Source organism: Phyllobates terribilis, unplaced genomic scaffold (genome assembly GCF_046119375.1).
Source record: "Phyllobates terribilis strain yellow unplaced genomic scaffold, ASM4611937v1 Scaffold_8__6_contigs__length_399053987, whole genome shotgun sequence".
NCBI lineage: Eukaryota > Metazoa > Chordata > Amphibia > Anura > Dendrobatidae > Phyllobates > Phyllobates terribilis.
The window spans coordinates 60504308-60530555 of record NW_027362768.1 but is presented as its reverse complement, the minus strand read 5'-3'; positions in this window follow the sequence as shown (position 1 = coordinate 60530555).

Below are 26248 nucleotides of genomic sequence, written 5' to 3'. Positions count from 1 at the left end.
CAGAGATGCAGATGTTTTATGTGCAGCATGAGATGGTGCATTATCATGCAGAAAAATGATCTTGCTGTGAAATACACGGTTCTTCTTCTTGAACCATGGCAGGAAGTGCTGTTTGAGAAAATCCACATACATTATGGAGTTCATCTTTAGCGCCTTCAGGGATCCTAAAGGGGCCGACAATCTCTCTCCCCATGATTCCAGCCCAAAACATTACTCCACCTCCTCCTTGTTGGCGCTGTAGCCGTGTTTGCGTGGGGTGTCCATCAACCAGCCATCCTCCACTCCATCCATCTGGACCATCGAGCGCTGCACGGCACTCATCCGTGAACAAAACAGTTTTGAAATCAGTCTTCATGTAATGTTTGGCCCACTGGAGCCGTTTCTGCTTGTGTGAAGTGGATAGAGGAGGTCGACAGGATGGCGCATGCACAGCTGCAAACCTCTGAAGGACCCTGCATCTTGTTGTTCGGGGGACGTTGGAGGCACAAGCAGCTTCAAAAACTTGTCTGCTGCTATGACAAGGCTTTTTTGCCGCTGCTCTTTCAACCTGACGTAATTGCCTGTAGGAAAGAGTCCTCAATTTGCCCTTATCAGCACGCACACGTGTGTACTGTGAATCAGCTACATACTTCTTGATTGCAAAGACACTTCATCCTGATCATCGCACAATGTTGATTGTAGTCATGCCTTGACCTAAACACTCCACAATTTGTTGCTTCTCAGCAGCCGACACATCCTTTTTCTTTCCCATTTTGGCAGAAAATGTAGGCTGCTTAATAATGGGAGAGAGCCTTCTTAAGTAGTCTTGCCTTTCATTGGACACACCTGCCAAACTAATTAGCACAGGTGTCTGCAATTGCTTACAGTGATATAAAGAGCCCTGACACACATCACCATCAATGAGTTTAACTGACAAACAAACAAATTCTTCCCTTATCACTCCTAAACACTTTTTGTATAATAATTTGGAACGCAGTGTACATGTGCTTTTCCACAAAACACCAGTGGTTCACGTAGTGAATCTTACAGTTCTAACTTGCCAACCGTGGTCTGTATGGAGTTGTTCAATAAAGGGCCCAAAATTAAGATAACATAGATGGGAGAGGTCTCTATGAATAGGAATTCCTAAGTATTTGATACCCTGTGAGGGCCAGGCAAAGGGAAAGTTGGACTGGATGGAATCCTATATGGATTTGGGGAGGGAGACATCGAGGGCCTCAGACTTCGCTGCATTGATTTTAAAATTTTACCATGTAACAAAGTGATCTATTTCAGCCATAACAGCATGGATGGATATATGTGATTGAGTGATATATACTAGGACATCATCAGCAAATAGAGAGCACTTGTACTCGGTGCCTCCCACCTCAATCCACCTAATACTGGGGTTATGGCGAATTGATGAGAGCAGGTGCTCCGTCACTAGGATGTATAAGAGAGGGGACAGAGGACATCACTGCCTTGTCCCATTGGTGATTGTGAAAGGTGATGAAAATGTTCTGACGCACCCCCTGGGCCTTGGGACACCCGGAGCCGGACCCTTTTTGGTGGATGCTGGTGGTTGTAGTCTTCGTGGCGGCGACCCAGTTCCGTGGCTCAGGGCGGTCAAACCAGTGGCGGAACTATTTATGTGGTTTTCATGTTTAAATGTCCGACTACGCCACCCGTGGATTGCGGTCAGAGTGAACCGCCGCTACAGGGCAGACCACTGAGGCTGGTGTTGTGGGTGCAGCAGAGCATAGCATAACTCCCCACGGGAGGAGTATAGCCTCAGGGCAGTGTATGCGGAGGATGGGGGTGATGGTGCAGGGCAGCAGCAGTAACGACACGGAGTCAGTGATGCAGTTCAGGGCCTTTACTCACAGTTCTTATTATCCAGACCACGTCTGCAGGTAACGGCTGCCCACGTCGTACTGTGCTCACCAGGTGAGGGGCTCAGACAACTCCCAGATAACTTTGGAGCACTTCACAGGACCCACTTGTGTGTCCTTTGTCTGGCCTTTCTTACCAACACTTCTGTCCGGCTGCCTCGGGCCTCCTCTTGGTAAACTTGGCGCCAGTTTCCCTGACCCTATGTGGTGCCTTCCTAGCGGGTGTAGCGAGGGGCTGCGCCACATAAAATGTCAGAGCCTCCGGTTTCTAGCTGAGGGTCGTTTCCTGCCTCCACTAGTTCGGGGACCGGTCTCCCCCTTTGGCCTGACCCCTCCACGCAGGTGGATTCGGGCGTGCGGTGGCGACTCGCCCGTCCGCACCCCTGGGATCCCTTCATTCCTCGTTCCTGGAGCCTTCTCCGCTCCTCTTCCTTCCTTCTCCCTCTTCCAGGCCTGGGCCTCTGTTACTAGGCCCGCCTCCGGAGCAGAGCTCATGCAGAGCCCCTGCTCCCTGCCACTTCTGCTCAGACTTCTCTGCACTGAACTAAGATGGTGCCCACCTTTTATACTCCCTTCTCAATGCACCCAGGAACTGCTTCCTCCCTGCTCCTGCACTACAGGGTTCCCCTTCCTCAGTGTTCCCTCCCCCCACTCCAGCCAGGGACAGGGACTGTCGTGCCCATCTCAGGGGCATATTGGTCGCCCTGCCCCACGGCAATGTGGTGTAATGCATGCAGGTGTCGGTTCCTGATCCACACTCCATCCTTACCTGAGAGTGAGATATCACACCTCTTGGTGAGGTGCAATACGTCTTTAGCAACCGAGCCCTCAGGGTGCTACAGTTCCATTTATCTTCAGCCTAGGTGACGTATTGCGATACAGGGCCGTGATTTTGGCTATAAAAGGGTCCCCTAGACCCCTACCCCAAGCTTTTTAAGAGAATCATATATGGCGTGCCAGGAGACTCTATGGAATGCTTTCTCAGCATCCAACGAGAGTATCTAATTACAAATTTTTAACTGCATCTAGCCCAGGAAATACTTTGTGCCTAGTAGCAGTGTCTGCTAGTAAGCGGATTATCCCGGCTGTTAAGCAAGCTGCACCACCTGTAGTTTAGACACTTAATTTTTTCAAAGGAAATGCTTCGGGACCATGGGATACTTAGTGAAGAGCATCAGGAGGCACCCCAAGGCATAGGGGCTGGGACTGGCAGTAGGATGCCTTGCGGTGGACAGCCGAGCTCGATCCTTATAAAAGCTTTTTAACTGCAGCAGCTTTAGTGGACGCTACTGGAGCTGGAATTACCGCGGCTGCTGGCATGAGACTTGCCCTCCAATAGATCCTTGTAAATGGATTTAAAGTGTATTCATTCAAATTAGAGAGACAATTTAAATTAAAAAGCTTAGAGCTGCCTCCACCACAGGGGGGCTCGCTCGACCCACCAGCGGACAGGCACCAGTATTGGGAGAGGGGGGCTGGCCGTCAGGGTTCACCGCGGCTCTGGCACAAACCCGGCGACACGGAGGTGGCACGGGCAGGAGCGGACTGGCCGTGTCGGCTTCTCACTTTTTGGATTTTAGAAGGGCATGACATGCCTATATCTGTGTCTCCCCCTCCTTTTACTCCTCCACCTCTTTTATTTTCGCATGACTATATGTACTTGTCACTTTTCCATGTGTTAGTTATGTCTTCTGAGCAGTTTGTCAGCTTTTGGACACCTTTGAAGGTGTTTTCTATGTGTTTCTATGTGTTTTTGTTTGCCTGCCATTGGTTTTAACGGTGTTCGAAGGTGTTCGACGAACAGTTCGACGAACAGTTCGGCGAACACACGGGTGTTCGACGAACCGAACCGAACTCGAACACTACGGGGGTGGCTCAACACTAATCCTGAGCAAGTGCTGACGGACCAAGGCCCAGCCTTTGAAGCTGAGTTGTTCAAGGAGTTCTGCCATCTATACGGGTATAAGAAGATAAGAACTACACCGTACCACCCACAAACCAATGGTCTCTGTGAGAAGATGAATAACATCATCATCGACCTGCTAAAAACCATACCACTTGAGGAGAGAAATCAGTGGCCAGACCTACTACCTGACCTAGTAGATCTGTACAATCACATACCAGTAAGTTCCACCAACTGTACTCTGGCATATCTCATGCGAGCAAGGCCAGGAAAGCTGCCCATGGACCTGGAGCTTGGTGTTGTTGAGCCTGAAGCTGATATGACCACTGAGGACTGGGACACAACCAGACAGGAGCAGTACAGGCCTGTGTCGAGGACAGTCTCACGCGGGTGAGAGATAAGCAGGAGGCGCACTACAACAAAAACGCGCCTGCAGAAGCCTTCACACCTGGTGAAGTAGTATTGAAAAGGAAAAGACAAAACCACAAACTTGATGACCAGTGGGAGAGAGAACAATACACTGTGTTACAGTCAAGATTTGATAACAAGAAGACCTGCTTAATTAGTCGAGATGGAGGAAGAACGTCTGCAACAGTGTCCAGGGATCACCTAAAGTTGTGTCCAGACCTGCTAAAGCCTCAAGAAGTGCCTCTCGTTATCCCGGAAGAGCCTAAAGAAGCAGTGATACACACTGACTTAGGAGATTTCCCGTCAGATTGGCCCCAACTAGGAGGAGCAGTAATCATTCCAACACTCCAATTCTACGATCAGCCAGAAGACCCTCCACAGCAAGATGAACCTGTAAGTGCTGCAGAAGAGCCTAGTGCTGCAGAAGAGCCAGCTCAAGAAGTATCCCGGGACGAAGGATCCCCGGCAAGAGCAGAGCCAGAGGGCCCAGCCAATGGTACGCTTGCTAGTCCCAGAGAGAGGTTAAGGCAGTTTTACAACTTAGTCACACGCAGAACTGGTAGAGTAACTGACAATGCAGACTCTGACACCACACAGACTGCCACACTACGCAGATCAACACGTAGTACTAGAGGTAAACCGCCTGTCAGATACACTCAGTAAGATAGTTACCCCTGGGGTATTGTGTATGATTGTACAGAATTATTGTGCATTTTCATGCATATGCATATTACTTTGTGCTTTGCCTAATTACTTCCTTAATTATCTAACAACTTCGTGGCTGAAGACTGTGTGCAGCCCAAAAACTGCTTCTTGTATATAATTGCGCTCCCTGGAGTGCCCCTTTTAGGTGACCTCAGAAGCAAAACCTGTCTGGAATGGCTCTCCTGGAGGTCCAACTGGGGATCTTCATGCCCTGAAGCCACCCCAGGGCCTACGTTGAGGGTTTGGGGCAGGTCCCCCAAACCAACAAGTACTCTACCCTGTGAGATGGACATCCTGTCTGGGAACCTCACCATAAGAGACTTGAATTCTGAGGACACTTTGTACCTGTTTATGTTTTTGTTATGCAACGTTTAAGAAAAAGGCCTCCCATAAAGGGAAGAGTTATTGTATTGTTCATGTTTTACTATTGTTGTTTTAAAATGTACTTCAGCCCAGGAGTGCTGAGCTTTGCTAGGGGGGAATGTGACGCCCAGCTGCGCTTGGTATCACAGATCCTAAAAGTGTTCATTGATGGAATCCTCCACAAGAGGCCCCCATAAACATTCACACATCTCCACCTTCCACCTCAGACCAGCAGAGGGAACCTGTTAGGGATATAAAAAGGGAAGGTGGAGCCAGGCAGTTTAGTCTAGTTTAAGAGTACAGAGTGATTCAGCAGTTCCTCTGAAGAGTTCCTGCAGAAGTCTGTCTGCAGAGGTAGGCCAAGCTAGACTCAAGTATCTCATAATAGTGAGCTTTAGGTGTGCCGGCGCCATAAGATCGGTGAAGCGCGGCAAGCTGCCGTTAGTGTGAGTAGCCTAGTGAGGGCCCGAGCGTGGCCGAAGGCGAGTGGAGAGTTAGTACAAAGGGGGCAGAAGAGCTTAACCAGCTCACCCCGAAGAATTTACCAGACACCGGCTCCGAGCTTACCGGGATCTCTACGACCCAGTAAGGCATAACCGGAATCCCTGGAGAACTACAGGTCCCAGGTTCACCAGAGAGTTGATACGTATCAGAGCCAGGAGACACATAGGCTCCGTAAGCTAGGAGCGTGCACTCCAAGAAAAGGCCCTACCACAACGTCAGCTGGTGCAGGACAGAGATAAAGTTAGGCCTAGCTCCAGGCAGGTCAGAAACTTACTACGCAGAGGCAAGAAACAGGAGGCCCTACACCCGCTCATTGGGGAGGATCCTGATATGCACCCTTCACTCTACAGTGCTCCGGGATGTGCCTGAATTACCACCAGTAAAAGGTACTGAAGCGACTACCGTGTCCGTCCCCGTTCTTGCTCAGACCCAGCTGGGTCTCGCCTGTCCTGCATCCCCCTCTCCGTACGCTGCCCTGAGGCCTAGCTCTACCTGTGGGGAGCTATACCATCGAGCTGCCTTATCACCGGCCTCAGTGGACTGCCGCAGCCCTGGTGATTCTCACCAGAAACCACAGGTGGCGTCACGAACTTTCATAAAATTAATAAACAACCCCTTTTTAAAGCTGACCCCAGGGTACGGGCCCGGGAGCCGACCACTGCGACATCCCCAAGGCCCAAGTCATCCCCATCCCCTGGGCTAGTCACTTAAATGTCCATGATCGGTGTCAACACTGATTATGGCTGATGCAGCAAGTTGTCAGATAAAGTGTACAGGTGACAGTTACAGGATTGTCACCTCTTGGGGAACGCTAGTCTCTTTTATCTCAGGTCAGTAAAAAGACGTCTATTGGTCACTAAGGGGTTAATTGCATCGTATAGTAAATAATGCTAAATGAAGAGGCCTGGTGGAATGGTGGAAGCCAAAGTTGGACCATACTTACTATTGATTGGTGTTGGTCCCAGTGCCTGGGATTTCATTCATACAATATTCCACGTAATAATGACAGAAAATCCATTGTGTTTACTCATTGGCACATACACATTGTCTACAGACTCAGAACTGCATTGCAAGATTTTTCACCAACAAACTAAATAACCTTAAAGTGGGTTTCTCAAACAGTTTAGCAGCATTTTCCTTTTCATTTTTTGGAGAGTTTACTTTTTCCAATTCTAAGGAAACAGTTGGCAGTTAAAAAGGTATAATAAAGTAAGGAAAGTAAATGTTTCATATATACACATTTTTAGAGTTGGAGGCATTGTTTATCAAAACATGGTATATGCTATTTTTTTCAAAGGTTCCCAAAAAACTAGAAATTTAAATAACTAGAAATTTGAAATAATGCTTCCAGTAAAAGAGCCAGTAGATGGCACTATTGCTCCACCGGGACTTGATCTACAACACATGGTTCCAATTCAAGAGGAAGTGAAATAAAACTGTTTTTATTTCGCTATGGAGACATTTCATTCTAACACTGCTGTACATATCATTAGCCTGAGAGAAGTAGGTTTTAATCCAGAATATCCTGTTTGGAGAGGCACAGAGCCCTGCTCAGTAAAGTGGTCATATAAATCAACAGAAGACATATGCTTTTTAAATACAATGCTCTTACTTTTTAAAATAATCTGCATGTTTTCTTTGATAGAAAGTGTGAGAATACACAGCACATGGTAGCTTTCTGCACATTCGCAAATCCGTCATTATGTTTCCCCTGTCCGTCGCTGAAAGTCCCCATCATTGGCACATAACAATCAGATCTGGACCATGGATCAATGGAAGAAATTGGCAGGGTCTTCTGAGTCTCGTTTTCAATTACTACTGCCAGGATGCACAATGGGAACAGAGTCTGAGGTTGATTAGTTTGAGGTCTGGTCGATAGTCTGAATTTCTTACAGGTTTTGTCTGGAGTCCAAATGAATCTGTCATCTAAATTGATTGCGATTTTAAACTGAGGTTTTATTGACAGGTCTGGTCTTGGGTCAGATTTAATTAGAGGGTCAGCTCAGAAGTATGAATTTATTTTGGGGTCTGATGTGAAATGTTCTGCTAAGAATGTGTGTGATATCATTATTCATGGTTTTTTTCACCCCCTAGATTTTTTTCCCAGAGAGCAGCCCATGGCAATACACAGCATATTAATAAATAAACCTTAAACATACCCATATCTAAAGATACTTAATAAATACACAGAACACAACGACTTAATGAAAAATATTTGGCCAGAGTCTTTATTAAAAATTCTTTAATACATAGATAACAGAACTTCATCAAATCATGTAACAATCTACTTAATACCAAAGCCAAAGCTGAAGCCTGTTTACCCTTTACAATACGTGTTGTCCATTCAGTTCCCTGAGATCTGACTTCCCAATTAAAAAAGCAGTGGGGAGGGAGGGTGGTGAAGCGCTTCCAATATGGCAGTGTCGAGGACAGACACAGTGCCTCAGTGCTGCCATCTTTTATGCCCTTTAGCTCCCCATATTTACCAATACTTCATCCTATCAGCGGACATCGCAGGGGTAGAAACACAATCCTCCCCTGTGACGTATCGCTGACTGGCTAATATCTACAGCCAATCCATAACTTTCTTTCTTCCCATGTAAGAGTGGGAAAAATTTGGCGGGAAAAATGTTTTCCCGCTATTTAACCCTTCAGGACAATAATACAAATGCCTGGTAAAGCCATGTATTCCCCTCCTGATAGTCCGGCTCTGCTTTTACAGCAGATGAGCAGCAGGTCAGCAGCTCATAAAAAGACAAATTGCAACAAAGTAAATTGCAAGTGGAAAGAGTCTACAAGAGTGAGCATGGCAAATTATGGAGCTTTGCACTTACTCTTCTATAACATAGAGCAGGGGTATAACTAGAGGGGGCATTCGGTGCATGTGTCCTGGGTGCTGTGTGCCAGGGATAGTGCCATTATGCCATTTTGCCTTGACCACCATATTTATAAACACAGTAGAACCATCAAACTTAGAGGACCCACCTCCAGGTCTACAGTGACTAGTTTTGCTCTTAATTTATTCACCTGCTGGCCTAAGTATTTGACTTTTTAGTTTCATAAAATATGTCATATGAATCCAGAGATTTTGACCTTTTGATTTAATGTCACCAATATTCATTTTTATGGTCTATACTAAACGGGTGGCACTCACAGATTAATTTTCCAGAGCAACGGAAGGACATGTCCCCAGAAAATCCTATGAGCAAAGCCTCCTATGTGAAGACTTTAAAAATGTGCATATTAGCTGAAATTAGAAAAAGGCTCATAGCTTTACTATATGGCAGATTTTAAAAACGAAAATGCTGAACACTCTGCAGGGATATAATAAGAGCAAAAACTATGACAATGGCCGACTGCTGAGTTAGACAATGAGGGACTGGAAATCTAACAAGCATCAGAGGAAGGCTGCACCAACAGGAAACCTCTCAAAGTAAAATTGTGCCAGCTTGTGCTTGCTATACCACACGACCAGGGCCAGATTAGCAATACTGGCAACTCCTAGATGGGCTGATTCAGCAATGTGCAGCTATTCTTTTAACATTATTCTTGGATAATGGTAATAATTGCTGCGGAGCAGAGAGCTAATGGCTCCCTGATCTATCACTTATCCAAGCAGGCCATAGGCAGTTTCCAACTAGGGAGGCCAGCACCTCACATGGGACATCAGGCAGCATGGGCTGGGGACTCTAGTGAGGAGGAAGGCACCACTGCTTAGCATGGGAGTGGGGTGAGTAGATATCATATTTTTTATATTCTTTGCTGAAGCACAATGAGGGGCAATAGTGAATCAATAAAGAGGCACAAGGGGGGCTTTAGTTCTACAAAGAGGCCCACGGAGGGAAGCAATTACTGCAAGGAGGCTCAGAGAGGCATTATTAGTGTCTACCACACTGTTTATAGAAGTATTTGGTTTGTATAGAGGTAGGGGAATGTGAGGGGGGTGCTGCAAAAGTGATGAGTCAAAGGTGTTTATGTCTTAAATTTTGCAGAGATTAGTCATGTATGGAAGACGGTGTGGCATTCTGTGCTGAATTAAAAATAAAAGGGAAAATTAATGACTACAATCAGCCAGAACTGGATTTATTAGTACTGTATACATGTACACTGCATGGTCTGCAGAGCACCTATAGATCTGTTATTTACCATTTATATGGTCACTTTGTGGTTGTTGTAATATCAGTTCTAGTACAGTAGTTTTGATTAATGATCAGAATCATGGTATTATCACTACTGTATATGAAACATGGGCGAGGGACAGCCACAGGAAAAGGGGTACAGCAACAATCAGCAGACACACACAAATATTTAATAATATACTATAAATATTTACTAAACAGTTTATAGAAAAAACAAAGAAAAAGAAAAGATGGTAGGTAAACAGTGAATAAATAACAAATATGATGACATCAATTCCTCTCAATAACACTGAATAAGAGTATTCACAAGTACAGTTAACAGAATTAACAGTTATATGGCAGCAAATAATACTTGCGATTAACCCTTTCTATACATAAACCTACATAAAGTTATTTATATATGCGCATATATATATTCAGATGTAAGATGGTACCGGTACGTCCTGGGACCGAATTGGACAGTTCCTTGCTGAGCTGAGTCCTGAATAATCAGAAACACTGACTTGAATCTCTTAGAAAATGCCGATCTCCCTAACGCAGGGCTTCGCTAAGTCCTTACATCTAAGTCCTCATGTGACCTAGCCCAAGATGCTGTGTCCTTTGATGTCCTCACCAGGTCGGCTCATGTCAAGCAGAACGACGAGTCCCAGAGTCACCGAAAACAGATACAGAGTTGCACCGCTCTTTCCAGATTTTTTTCCAATGATTTGTAACTTTACTGTCCTTGAACTGCCATAGCAACAGTCACCAACTGCCAAACCTCTGTACTGCAACTCTAGCCTCTCCGCTGCCCTCTACTGGCCAGATCATATATTACAGTAGTGATAAGAGGTAAGTAGAGATGGAGATCTTGGTAGGATGGTTGCGTGCAGGTAACTAGTACAGGGAGACTAGGTCACACATGTATGGAGGAGACAGATTTTCGATGGCTTGGTATGCCAAAGTTATCCTTTCACCTGGAGTCTCTGAGAAACAGGGAGCAAACGCAGGGATTGACAGAGGGGGGAAGCTTGGGAATAGTGGGATGACAGGCCAGCACAGTTTAGGATAGATTGAAGGGGTGCGAGAAGAAAGGCCACAGAGTAAGAGCTTGTAGTAGTCGATGCGTGAAATGATGAGAGCATGCACTGGTGTTTTTCTACATCCATGGTCGAGGAATCTGTGGATCCCTGAGATACTTTGCAGTTGGAGTCAGCAGCAAGTGGAAAGGGCTTGGATCTGACGTTTGAAGGACAGATCAGAGTCAAACTTGCGGGACTGGGGAGAGTGGGCAGCCATTCACTTTGATGGATAGGTCAGTTGGGAGGGAGTGAATGAGATGGTGGAAAGATGATGAATTCTGTTTTATCTTAATTTTTACAAATCTAGCACAGAAGAAAGATGAAATAAAGGACACACATTGTGTGATTTGTTAGTAAGGAGGTGATATCAGGTCCAGAGAGGTAGATCTGTGTGTCATCAGCATAGAGGTGATACTGAAAGCTGTGAGACTATGAGCTGTTCCAGGCTGAAGGTGCAGATGGAGAAAAGCCTGATCCCTACAACTGACGCTTTGGGGACACCGACACATAGGGGGTGAGAGGAGGAGGTGGTGTGTGAGTGGGAGACACTGAATGTCCTGTCGGTTAGGTATGAAAAGATCCAAGACAGGACCAAGTCTGTGATGCCAAGAGGTGAAAGTCGGTAGTAAGAGGGTATGGTCTACTGTATCGAAGGCAGATGACAGGTCTAGGAGGAGGAAGACCGAGTGGTCTGGTTTGGATTTGGCAGTTAGTAGGTCATTGGTGACTTTAGTCAGGACAGTTTCAGTGGAATGGTGAGGTCGGAAGCCTGATTGTAAGCGGTCAAAGAGGGAGCAGGAGGAGAGATGGGAGGACAGTTCAAAATAGACGTGTTGATCCAGTAGTTTGGAGTCATAGGGGAGAAGTGAGATGGGGCGATAGCTAAACATAGGATAGGTCAAGAGAGGGCTTTTGGAGGATGGGTGTGATCGAGGTATGTTTGAATCATGAGGGGAAGACGCCAGTTGTTAGTGACAGGTAGAAGAGGAGGGTTAGGCTTGGGATGAAGACTGTGGTACATTGGGTCTTGAAGAGTAAAGATGATCTTCCGTGATGGCGGAGAAGCTGGTTTTGGAGGAGGAGAGTTGAGTCGCTATGAGAGAGAAGGGGCTGTTCGGACTTTAAGCAAAAGCTTTGACCTATGTTGTCAATCTTCTGCTTGTAGAATTAGGCTAAGTCTTCAGCTGAGATGAGAGGAGAGGAGAGAGAGGGGGAAATGGTGGACAGAGGAGGGACTTGAAAGTACTGAATAGCTGTTTAGGGTTGTGAGACTTGTATGATATGAGAAAAGAGAAGTAGGTTTGTTTTTCTGCAGTGAGCAATTGTGCAGCATTTTTAAAACTTCTGTTACTGGACTCCACTCCCTTACTTTGGCAGTCGCACAGCGGTACACCTTGTAGATGAGGGGCAGGAAGAACATATGCTCCAGTAGATGACAAGCGCTGCATCAAGTGGCTTCTGCTCCTCTTCCTCCATCATAACATCACACACAGTACAGTCCTCAGAAGTGGCATACCAATTACCCTTGTTTTCACCCACGTCACAACTCTCCAACCGGCCAACTGACTGTGGCAAGCACAGATGGCGAGTCTGCAGAACTGTTCACACAATCTATTCTGGGGAATCCGAAGTCTGATCCAAAGCTTCACACACTCAAGAGGGGGAAAGCATGTGTAGCGATGGCCAAATTTTCTTTCAGTTGATCTGGGCCCGGATGAAGTAGGGTCCGAGAAGAATCCAAACCCTCGTCACCAAACGTTAACCCCTGGTGGTGGGTATGGATGCAGTGGCGTACCGTCAATGGCGGCAGGCCATGCCACTGCTATGGGGCCCATGAACCCGGGGGGCCACGAAGCAGCAGAGGAACAAGGAGGATAGGTGAGTATTCTATTTTCCTGGGGGGGTTGCGGAGGCGGAGGAGCGGAGCACACGCAGTAGCCACTGCTGCAGCTACCACGTGTGCCCACTGCTAAACGGTAATGAATATTCCCTCTTCTCTGCTCCCATGGGTGTGGATAAGAGGGAATATTCATTCTCTTTAGTAGCGGTGCATATGTGGTAGCTGCAGCAGAGGCTCCTGCTGACAGTGTCTCCTACTAAAGAGAGTGAATATTCACTCCTCTCCATGCCCATAGTCCCGGCATGGAGAGGAGTGAATAATCCGGCAGCAGCAGCTCAAATCAGTGTCTGAGAGTGCTCACTGCTCAGATGCCAACATGAGCTGCTGGCAGACAGGACACAGCGCTGGGGAAGAGGTGGAAGGAATGTGAGTATAAGTGTTTATTTTTTTATGTGTAAAGTGATTGGGCCATACATACCAGGATTGGTGGGTGAGGGGGGCATACATACCAGGATTGGGGGATGAGGGGACCACACATACCAGGATTGGGGGATGAGGGGACCACACATACCAGGATTGGGGGATGAGGGGGCCACACATACAAGGATTGGGGGATGAGGGGGCCACACATACAAGGATTGGGGGATGAGGAGGCCCTACATACCAGGATTTGGGGATGAGGGGCCATACATACCAGGATTTGGGGATGAGGGGGCCATACGTACAAGGATTGGGGGATGAGGAGGCCATATATACCAGGATTGGGGGGATGAGGGAGTCATGCTTGCCAGGATTTGGGGTTGAAGAGGCCATGCATACCAGGATTGGGGGATGAGGGGACCATACATACCAGGATTGGTGGATGAGGGGGCCATACATGCCGGGATTGGGGGATGAGGGGGCCATACATATTAGGATTGGGGGATGAGTGGGCCATAAATACCAGGATTGGGGGATGAGGAGGCCATATATACCAGGATTGGGGGATGTGGTGGCCATGCATACCAGGATTGGGGGATAAGGGGGCCATTCATACCAGGATTGGGGATGAGGTGTGCCATGCATACTAGGATTGTGGGTGAGGGTGCCATGCATACCAGGATTGGGGGGTGAGGGGTGCCATGCATACCAGGATTGGGGGTGAGGGGTGCCATACATACCAGGACTGGGGGATGAGTGGGCCATGCGTACCAGGATTGGGGGATGAGAGTGCAATGCGTACCAGGATTGGGGGGTGAGGGGTGCCATATGTACCAGGATTGGGGGATGAGAGTGCAATGCGTACCAGGATTGGGGGGTGAGGGGTGCCAGTCGTACCAGGATTGGTGATGAGGGAGCAATATGTTTCAGGACGGGGAAATTTACCAGTAGCTGCTGCATTTCAGACCCTAGGTTTATACTTGAGTCAATATGTTTTCCCAGTTATTTGTGGTAAAATTAGGTGCCTCGGCTTATTTAAAATATACGGTATTTTAACATTAGTGAGTACGTGGTGCCCATAATAGTGCAGGACTGTGGGGTGCATTATGCTATATAGGGGCTGCATTTTACCCTATGGGATGTGTAATATGCTAGAAGAAGGACTATAGGGAGTGCATTATATTCTATGGAGGTCCATGGGAAGTTCATTATACTATATGGAGGATTAAGGGGGGCACATTATACTATATGTAGGGTTATGGGTGGCGTATTATACTATATGGAAGGCTATGTGGGGCCATTATAAAATTTTGAGGGCTATGTGGGGGGCCATTATACTGTATGAAAGCAATTAGACTGTGTGAAGGTTTGTGTGGGATCCATCATACTGTTTGGAGGGCTAGTGAGTGCCATTATACAGTGTGAAGGTTTGTGTGGGGTCCTTCATACTGTGTAAGGGCCATTATACTGTTTGGAGGGCTAGTGCGGGCCATTATACTGTATGGGGCGCTGTGTGGGAGTCACAGTTGGGGGATCATACTGTGTTGGGGTCACCATACTTTGCCTTGGGAGTTGAAGTGGTGTACAATAGGGTCATAATACTAAACATGTGGAGGCTAATGTGGAGGAATGCACCATGGGGGTATTATACTGTGTTTGGGGGGACACTTTTATTGGCATCATACATTATGGGGGCAATGAAAGAGGAATCTAAGACTTCAGCAGGAGGAAAATTACTATGTAAAGGCTGCAAAGTTGTGAGATATACTCTTCTGTGACACAGACAAATATTTTTTTTTTGTTGGGGGGGGGGGGGGGGAATTAAAGCTTCTGCTATGGGGCCCCACAAAAATTAGTGGCAGACACCAGTAAAGTGGCATCAATTTCAACAGAGTAAAAGTAGTTTAATGGAGACAGAAACCTCTTCCAGTATAGCCAACCCAATAGATGGAGACACAATCAAGAGTGTCCATATTTAAAAAAATGAGGGCCTAAAATCACCAAAGTGGCATCAATTTCACTAGAGTTTAAGTAGTATAATGGGGATCGACACAGCTTCCACTACAGCCAACCCAACAGATGGAGACTCAATCAGGATCCCCCACATTTCCAAAAAATAGTGGCAAACACCAGCAAAGTGGCATGAATTTCACTAAAGTTAAAGTAGTATAATGGAGACCAACACTGCTTCTACTACAGTCAACCCAATAGATGGAGACCCAATCAGGATTTTCCACATTTCCAAAAATTACTGGCAGACCCCAGCAAAGTGGTATTAATTTCACTACTGTTGAAATTGTAGAATTAGGAACGACACGTCTTCCCCTAAAGCCAACTCAGTAGACGGACACTCAATCAGAAGTGTTTATATTTCCCTAAATTAGGGCCTAACACCACGAAAGTGGCATGAATTTCACCAGAGTAGAAGTAGTTTAATGGAGACAGAAACCTCTTCCACTACAGCCAAACCCAATAAATGGAGACCCAATCAGAATTCTCCACATTTCCAAAAATTAGTGGCAGACACCAGCAAAGTGGCATCAATTTCACTAGAGTTTAAGTAGTACAATGGGGACCGACACCGCTTCTAATACAGCCAACCAAGCAGAACTGTTCACATTTTAAAAAAATTAGGGCCTAAGACCACCATTTCCGTGGCCTACTGATTGGAGATGGTGGAGGTCAACCTCTTAGCTTTGTCATGTGTAGCAAGAAACATTCTTTTACATGACCACAACTGCGGAACCAAGGGCTGGCTGCAGTGTTGAGAGAGGGCGGAGTACGGTGAAACGGACAAACTGCGAGACCATGAGTAAGGTGCAGGCAGAGATGTTACATTGGATTAAGAAACATGTGGTGTGCTCAAGTGAAACAAACACAGCAGGCATGTGCACTTCTGTTACAGCTGACGGGCTCTTGTCTCGCCCAGGGGGGATATAGGGGATTCGGTACCCGGGCCTTGTACCTTGTTTAGGATGTCACGGCAGTTGGCTCCCGGGCCGGTACTCTGGGGTCTCTCTTGAAAAAGGGGTTTTTGGTTGGTAACAGTTTTTGTCTCGTGACGCCACCTGTCGTTTCTGGTAACGGGTACCAGCGCTGCTGCAGACCTCCGGGGCAGGTGTTAGGGCAGCTGGGTTGGTGCGGCTCTCCACAGGCAGAGCACAGCCCCGGGGCAGTGTAGGTGCAAATGGTGATGCTGGGAGTTGTAGTGCAGAAGAGATGGCGCAGCATAAATAACTGACGGAGGCAGGGGAGTGCAATCATACGAGTTTACTCACAGTTCTGTTTTAGTTCCTCAGGTACACCGTACGGGTGTCAGCCTCCCACGTTGCACTGCGCCTACCAGACAAAGGGTTCAGCACTTTCTCAAGTATATCAGGAGCGCTTGACAGAACCCCGCTTTTGTATATTCCTTTCTAGACCGACTTCCCGCGCTGGGTCTTCTCCCTCCTGCCCTGCGCTTCCCCACACAAAGTCCGGATCGGGTACTCTGAAGTCCCTCTGGGTAACGTGGAGTTCTCGGACCTATTTGGTGCCCTTCATGGCTGCTAGGGTGAGGTTGTGGCAACTGCACCATGGAAGTGAAGATGCCTCCGGTTTTTCCAGCCGAGACCTGGAGTAACACGGCTGGTCCAGGGACCGGTTTCCTTCTTGCGGCCTGATCCCTCTGACACTTGGCAGACTCGAGCGTACGGGTGGCTTCCTGCTCCTTCCGTACCCCTGGGATCCCTTTTGTTACCGGAGCGTTTCTCCTCTGCTCCCCTCCTGGGCCTCTCTTACTAGGCCCCATTCATGGAGCAGAGCTCCTGAAGAGACTCTGTTCCCCTCCTCTCCTTACTACTCACTGACTGAACTCTCCAACTAAGATGGCTTCCCTATATATATCTCCTATAATGGTGCTTCCCTATTCTACATCCTTCACCCATACCCACTACTAGTTCCCCCTCTCTTTGGTTCCCCCCACTCCAGCCAGGGACAGGGCTGCAGAAGAAGTACATAATGCCCCTCCAGCCGGCCTGGAGTAGTGTAGTGTTGAATGTGGGTGTTGAGGTCCCGGGCAGCACTCCCTCCTTACCTGAGAGAAGGAGACAACACACCTCTGGGTGAGGTGCAGTACCTCTGTGGCGACTGAACCCCCAGGGGCGCCACACTCTCACTCAGCCTGACTGGAGCGATTATACAACCGTAGGTTCTGTGGTCGGGGACCTGCGTGACAATACTTGACACGGTAACAGAGGAGGAGGAAGACAGCTAGACAGCAAGTGTTGGAATCCCCAAGGCTTGTGGGACAAACCTCTGTATCTAGCACTTCCTCCAGATCTTCTGCATCCTCCACCTCCTTTAGGGCCTGCACTTGCGCCCTCAATCTCTGCTTTTCTGAGACACATGTTCCAGCAGTGCAGAGAGAATCCCCCCACCTCCGTACTGCGCAGCCAAGTCTCACCGCAATCAGGCAATGTTAAAATTAATTTGCCTTGGAGATCGCAGTCATACAGCTGAAAAGTTGTGGACAGCTCTCCAGGCCGAGTTTGAGCAATGGCTGTCTCCACTGAACTTGGAGCAAGGGAAGGCCGTGTGCGATAATGTTGCAAACCTGGTGGCGGCCCTACGATGAGGCAACCTCAGACACGTGCCTTGCATGGCTCGCATCCTCAACCTGATAGAACAGCAATTTCTCTGTCAATATCCGGGCCTGGATGCGCTGCTGCAGAAACCACGGTCTCTGCGTGCTCACTTAAAACTATAAAAATGAGCAGGATCTTTAGTATAAAAGCCAGACTACTAGACAACAAGCAAACTCCTTCATGATTACAGAGGCCACCATCTCCTTAGCTTGCTGATACTTTTCTGTGGGAATGAGCTTGTCTCCAATCAGCTAGGAATATCCAGTGAATGGCACACCACGGTTTGGTATTACCACCCAATACCAGAAGCAAAGCCATCCACAATTTCCGTACCTAAGGAATCTTATTTGGTAGACTGGCTAAGCAAACATTAGTTTCTCACAAAGGAGCTGAAGACACTGAGTGGCAGTAGGTGCAAGTTTCTCCAGCATGTCCAGTTTGTTATTGTTAGATATCAGAGGGAGAACATAGCTGGGCTTTGCCTAGGTGCCATATTGCATCTTAAGTCTTATAGACCCTGCACTTGTGGCCTTACATTCTACAGGATGGTGGGGAAAGAGACAGTAGGTTGTGGAGTTGCATTAGCTCCGGTGGTGTTGAGGTGAGGTGGCAGAGAGACAATGGCAGGCTGTAGGCTGTCTTGAAGAGATGGGTTTTCAGGTTGGGTCTGAAGGATCCGAATGTGGTGACTAACCGAACGGGATGAGGCACAGAATTCCAAAGGATGGGGGATATTTGGTAGAAGTATTGAAGGTGATTGGATGAGGAATAAATAAGTGTGGAAAAAAGGAGGTCTTGGGAGGACCCGATATTACGTAAGGGAATATATCGGAAGATTAGTTCAGAGATGTATGGAGAAGAAAGGTTATGGATGGCTTTGTACATCGGTGTTAGTAGTTTGAACTGGATATGCTGCGCAATTGGGAGCCAGTGAAAGGATCTTATAGATTGCTAGAGCCAGTCCACAGTAAAAAAGCAGCCATAGAGTGTCTGGGAACCTTCCCCCACACTTTTCTTAGCCAGTGATGCTTCTCGGCAGTGTTGGACGGGCCCACCACAGAACCGGAGAATCCTCCGGTGGGCCTTGGCTCCTCCTTCAGGGGAGTTCATAGTGCCGAGGTCGTGATAATGATACAGGTTGTGATGATGATAGAGGCCACCATCTCCTTAGGTTGCTGCTGGTACTTTTCTATGGGAATCAGTTTGGCTCCAGCCAGCCTGGAATATTTCCAGTGAACTACGGCACAACGCCATGGTATTAGCAGTGCCCCCATTATCAGTAGCGAAGCCATACACAATTTTCTTCTCAGGAATTTAATTTGGAAGACTGAGTGGCTGCCCAAATACATTATTTTCTCACAAAGGAGCTAAAGATACTCAATGCCAGTATGTGCAAGTTTCTGGACAGCTGCTTGCACATGAAATTTTGTCTTTTAGGCTCGTGGAGGCTGAAGCTTTTCACAACTTTATGGCGAGGGCGGCCGGGTCTCCAGCCGCTACTATTTCTCCCGGTGTTGTCCCCACCTTCCACAAGCATGGGTCCCAGAACATTATCCGTGCCCTCTCCAGTGCTCTTACTGGGAAGGATCACCTAACCACAAACACATGGGCAAGTGAATGTGGCCAGGGACGGTACGGAGCCAGTCCAAATTATAAAAGCAGCCATAGAGTGTCCGGGAACCTTCCCCCACACTTTTCTTAGCCAGTGATGCTTCTTGGCAGTGTTGGACGTGCATCATTGCCGCTCACCATCTTGGTGGAGTCCATAAAGTTTTGGAGGATGGCACAAATGTTAGACATTCATGTCCACTCATCAGTTCTTATGTGGGGAGGTTGACCTGAATACCGATGGGCATGTTGAAGCTGGTACTCAACAACTGTCCTCTGCTGCTCACAAATCCTTCCCAACATCTGCAACATTGATTTCCAACATGTAGTGATGTTGCACAACAGTCGGTGAGATGGAAGCTGCAAATGCTGCTGAAGCACTGCCAGGATGGTGGAAGTTATAGCTGACTTTCAGAAATGGGCACACACGCATTGTACTTTAACAAGCAGCTCGGGTAGATTTTGAGAAACTGCTGAACCACTAAGTTGAGCACATTTAGTGCTCTCTCATTACTAATGTGTGCCCCTGTATGGAGAACAATATCAGCACCGAAAAATTAAAAGATGAAATATAGCCTGCTTTATATACATCGGTACTATGAAAACCATTTCGATTATATCTTGTGTACCCCTGTGCCAAAAATATCTGCACCAAAGAATTTACTTCACTAGAGTAGAACTAGTATAATGGTGACCGACAACTCTTCCTGTACAGTCAAACCTAATAGATGGAGACCCAATCAGGTTTCTCCAGATTTCCAAAAATTAGTGGCAGACAGCTGTAAAGTGGCATCAATTTCACCAGAGTAAAAGTAGTTTAATGGAGACAGAAACCTCTTCCACTACAGCCAAACCCAATAGATGGAGACACAATCAGGAGTGTTCACTAGAGATGAGTGGTGTTCATCAATCTCAAATTCGAGCTGTTTCGGGCGGTGTTCAAGTCGTTCGACGAACTCGAACGATTTGCAAAAAATTTGGCTGTTCGAAGTTATGTTTGATAACTGTTCGTGTACCAAAAGCGTAACTGGATTTTTTCACAGTAATACTGTTAATCAATGTTAATAGACAGTTTCAGTGTAGAGTGGGCGGGGGGAGGGGCAGGGGATGGATCTCTGCAGAAATAATGCCGATCTCCGTTTTTTTTTTCTTTCCCGCATTTACAGTGGGGCGGTGCAGTCTGTCAGCTTATCAGCAGCGCACACACGCAGCAAAGTGCTTTTTTTTCACACAAGCAAGGGCATGTGTCATTGGCTGTGTATGTCACATGTCCTTGCCCTATAAGACCCAGCCATTTTCCCCGTCGCCACCATTTTCTCACTGCTGCAGCTGAGTGTTAGACGGCACCGCTGCTGCTATGGGCACTATACAGTATGACTGTGTGAATTGCGAGCGAATTTCCAGTTACATAGAGAGATAGGTTTAGGGAGTAGGGACTAATTCTATTTGCAGCCCTTTTGAGGGCTAGGTTACAGCAGTTCATAGCACTTTTTGCCAGGTAGGTCTGTGTCAGTGCTGTGCAAGTGTTTTTCACAGCATTTGACGAAATGTAGCTCAGCCTATCCTTTTGGGCCTGTAGCAGTGTCTGTTAGTCATTGGAGTAGCCTATCTGTGTTGCAAGCTACACCACCTGTGCATCTAATAACAATTTTTTACTGCATGTAAGCCAGCCAATCCTTTTGGGCCTGTAGCAGTGTCTGGTAGTCAGTGGAATAGCCCATCTGAAGCAAGCTACACCACCTGTGTATCTAATAACAATTTTTTACTGCATCTAAACCAGGAAATCTTTTGGGCCTAGTAGCAGTGTCTGGTAGTCAGCGGAGTAGCCCACCTGTGAAGGAAGCTACACCGTCTGTGTATCTAATAACAATTTTTTACTGCATCTAACCCAGGAAATCTTTTTAGGCCTAGTAGCAGTGTCTGTTAGTCAGCAGAGTTGCCCATCTGAAGCATGCTACACCACCTGTGTATCTAATAACAATTTTTTACTGCATCTAACCCAGTAAATCCTTTTGGGCCTAGTAGCAGTGTCTCGTAGTCAGCGGAGTAGCCCACCTGTGAAGGAAGCTACACCGCCTGTGTATCTAATTCTAATTTTTTACTGCATCTAACCCAGGAAATTCTTTTGGGCCTAGTAGCAGTGTCTGGTAGTCAGTGGAGTATCCCATCTGAAGAAAGCTACACCACCTGTGTATATAATAACAATTTTTTACTGCATCTAACCCAGTAAATCCTTTTGGGCATAGTAGCAGTGTCTCGTAGTCAGCGGAGTAGCCCATCTGTGAAGGAAGCTATACCACCTGTGTATCTAATTCTAATTTTTTACTGCATCTAACCCAGGAAATATTTTTAGGCCTAGTAGCAGTGTCTGGTAGTCAGCGGAGTAGCCCACCTGTGAAGGAAGCTAGACCGCCTCTGTATCTAATTCTAATTTTTTACTGCATCTAACCCAGGAAATCAATTTGGGCCTAGTAGCAGTGTCTGGTAGTCAGTGGAGAAGCCACCTGTGAAGGAAGCTACACCGCCTGTGTGGCTAATTCTAATTTTTTACTGCATCTAACCCAGGAAATCCTTTTGGGCCTAGTAGCAGTGTCTGGTAGTCAGTGGAGTAGCCCATCTGAAGCAAGCTACACTACCTGTGTATCTAATTCTAATTTTTTACTACATCTAACTCAGTAAATCCTTTTGGGCATAGTAGCAGTGTCTCGTAGTCAGCGGAGTACCCCACCTGTGAAGGAAGCTACACGACCTGTGTATCTAATTCTAATTTTTTACTGCATCCACCACTGCAACCTCCACCACTTTTCCCAGGGGCATTGATATTGTCTTTTTATTCCACTGCGACCTCCACATCTCTTCCAAGGGGCATTAAAATTGTCTTGTTAAGCTACTGCAACCTCCACCACTTTTCCAAGGGGCATTAAAACCGTCTTGCTAAGCTACTGCGACCTCCACCACTTTTCCCAGGGGCAATGATATTGTCTTTTTATTCTACTGCGACCTCCACCACTTTTCCAAGGGGCATTAAAACCATCTTATTAAGCTACTGCGACCTCCACGTCTCTTCCAAGGGGCATTAAAACCATCTTGTTAAGCCACTGCGACCTCCAGCACTTTTCCCAGGGGCATTGATATTGTCTTTTTATTCCACTGCGACCTCCACCACTTTTCCAAGGGGCATTAAAACCATCTTGTTAAGCTACTGCGAACTTCACGTCTCTTCCAAGGGGCATTAAAACCATCTTGTTAAGCTACTGCAACCTTCACGTATCTTCCAAGGGGCATTAAAACCGTCTTGTTAAGCTACTTCGACCTCCACTTCTCTTCCAAGGGGCATTAAAACTGTCTTGTTAAGCTAATGCGACCTTCACCTCTTTTCCAAGGGGCATTGATATTGTCTTTTTATTCCACTGCGACTTCCACCATTCTTCCAACGGGCATTGCATTTCCTCCTAATTTTAGTCAGCTTTTGCTTTTCAATGCATAAGCGAACACTAAGGGAGACCCACTCCGCAATAATGGGTAGAAGGTTTTTGGTATGCTGTAATCCACGTCTGTTTCAAGGGGCATTGCAGTTCCTCATAATTTTTGGAAAGCCTTCCATTCACTGCTTAGGCCAACAGTGCACAGGAGACCCAGTTGCTATAAATGGAAAAAACGGTTTAGTTAAGGCCCTCTGACCTCCATGTCACTTCCAAGGGGCATTGGAGTGCCTCGAAATTTTTGTTAGGCATTGCACTCACTGCATGCCCTATAACTGTGTAGCCGAACCGCTCCTTTTGGTACAAAAACATACATCCTACAAGACATGTGTGGTTGACTGGCCTGATATTGATGTGAATGGTCCCTGTTCCTCCTGCTCTTTCTCCTTTGCCACCACCTCATCCATCATTCATCACCTGAAACTTTGTTTTAATGGGAGTCATAGAATTGGGATAGTAGCAGTAAAATATCCAGCAATCCTCGGAGGAGGTAGGATATGCGCCAAAACGCTGACCACCTCAGGCCTATCCGCTACTACATACATGCGCTTGCATTCCAAGAAAACAAAGCAGACGCTAACTTCTATCTTCATCATCATGCTCCCCACCTTGGCACTCTCAAATCCCCTGATGGAGAAGCCAGGGCCCACCTGAGGAGTCTGGTTCTCTGGTGGGCTCGTCCAATGCTGCTCTAAAGCAGGCCAGGCTAGAAAAGTGTGGAAGAACTTTCAAGGAGAAATAGGGGCGGCTGGGGACCGTTTATGGACACCAGGCCACCCCCAGGCGGCTGGGGACCGTGTGTGGACACCCGGCCACGGGGTGGCTGGAGACCGAGTATGGACACCTGGTCGCCCCCTGGCGGCTGGGGACCAAGCGTGGACACCCGGCCGCCGGGCGGCTGGGGACTGAGTATGGATACCTCGCTGCCGAAGCAACCATGAGGTAGTGGCCAGCTTCGGCCTCCTCGAAACTAAAAGGTCCCATTTCAAGTGCAAGCAAGCTAGCAGTATGGTATTGCAGCCTGGGGGTGGGTGGGTGGCAGGCTGCCTACTTGCGCTTGCATTGCAAGGAATGGGGGAGGTACAATTGAACACTGCCCTGGGACAAGGACTTGCACGGGGATAGTTACAAGTCTGCATCTTCTGATGCGGAAAGGATCACTTCTGATGGGCACACTTTTAGGCAGTGACCTGGGTGTCAGAGATGCTTCCAGTGGTCTTCCCCATGCTGTTCCCATGTCTTTTCAGCACTGTATGCATGTGTCACACAGCACATGGTCAGATAAGATTGTAAAATGTTAAAATGACATTTCCCGGTGAATGCATTTGTCACGGTTGAAAGCAATACAAAAGTGCAAAAACTCATAAAAAATGCTACTTGTGAACATAGCCTAAGGTGTGGAGGAGTATTTTTGTTTTTGCTTATTTATTTTACCTTATACACAAGTCTTTACCCTGGAAAGGAAGTTCCTTAACATATTTCACAGGAAAACCGTTTCAGTTTCATTTTTGAACGTTTTATTGTGAGCCTGTAAAAGTGGCTTAATACCACTGACCACGTTGTTGACAGCAGTGACCTGGGGGTCAGAAATGCTTCCTGGGGTGATGCCCATGCTGTCCCCATGTCTTTTGAGCACTGTCACTATCGTTTTGGCCACTTTTTAGGCTTTCTACAGACTGCTGGGGGTGCCGCCACAAAAATGCTCGGGTCTCCCATAGACTAACATTGGGCTTGTTGCTCGGGTCGAGCACCCGAGTATCACGGTGAGCTCGGCCCGAGCTTCGAGCACCCGAGCATTTTAGTGCTCGCTCAACACTAATAGTAACATAGTCTTCCTTCAAACTTAAAACTAAGTCCATCTAGTTCAACCCATAACCTAACATGTTGATCCAAAGGAAGGCATAAAAAACCCATTTGGCAAACACTAAGCTCCACATTGGGAAAAAAAATCCTTCCTGACTCCATACGGCAATTAGACTAGTTCCCTGGATCAACGCCCTATCAAGGAATCTAGTATATATAACCTGTAATATAATACTTTTCAAGAAAGGCATCCATGCCCCACTTACATTTTAGTAGTGAATCACTCATTACAACATCATGTGGCAGAGAGTTCCATAGTCTCACTGCTCTTACCTCTCGTTATCCCGGAGGAGCCTAAAGAAGCAGTGATACACACTGACTTAGGAGATTTCCCGGCAGATTGGCCCCAACTAAGAGGAGCAGTAATCTTCCCTGTAATCACCTTCTACCCACAGCAAGAAGAACCAGTAAGTGCTGCAGAAGAGCCAGCTCAAGAAGTATCCCCGGACGAAGGATCCCCCGTAGGAGCAGAGCAAGAGAGCCCAGCCAATGGTGAACTTGCCAGCCCTGTAGAGAGGTCAATGCAGCCTTGTAGCCCCTCCACACCTAGTACTGACACATTGGGAGGTAGAGCACCTACTAGTGCCTCACGCATTCCAGTACCACGCAGGTCCATGCGTAGTACTAAAGGTCAACCCCCTGTCAGGTATAATCAGTAAATAGTTAGACTTCTGACAAGTGTAGATAGTTGCCCCTGGGGTACTAAATAACATTGTATTGTATTATATTGTGTACTTTCTTATATGTATGTCTTTATTAATTTGTGATTTGCCTTGCAAATGGACAATTCAAGTGATATGGACACTTTGCCTAATTATTTCCTTTGTTATACCCATACAGAACTTTGAGGCTGAGGACTATGTGCAGCCCAAAAACTATTTCTTGTAAATAATTGCACTCCCTGGAGTGCCCTTCTAGGTGACATCAGAAGTAAAACCTGTCTGGAGTGGCTCTCCTGGAGGTCCAACTCGGGATCTTCATGCCCTGCAGCCACCCCAGGGCCTACGTTGAGTGTTTGGGACAGGTCCCTCAAGCTACCAAGTACTCTGCTCTGTGAGATGGACATCCTTTCGGGGAACCTCACCAAAAGAGACTTACATTCTGAGGTTGCTTATGGTCTATATGTATATATCTGTTTATGGTTATATGCAACGTTTAAGAATGTGTAGCACCCTGAGGATTCGACTGCTACAGGGGTATTGCACCTCAACCCAGAGGTGTGATATTCCACTCCCGGGTAAGGATGGAGTGTGGAACTGAGCTCAGATAGACTGCATGCACTACACACATCCCACTTCAGAGGAGCAGGCCGACGGTACTCCCACTTAGAAATGTGCAGGTACAACCGAGCCTGTTCCTGGCTGGAGTGGGAGGGGGGTGGTACATCCCATGTAGTGTAGGGGCAGATAGGGGGAGCAGTCTGGGTAGTGTTAGGAGCTCATTGGGTGCTGGTCAC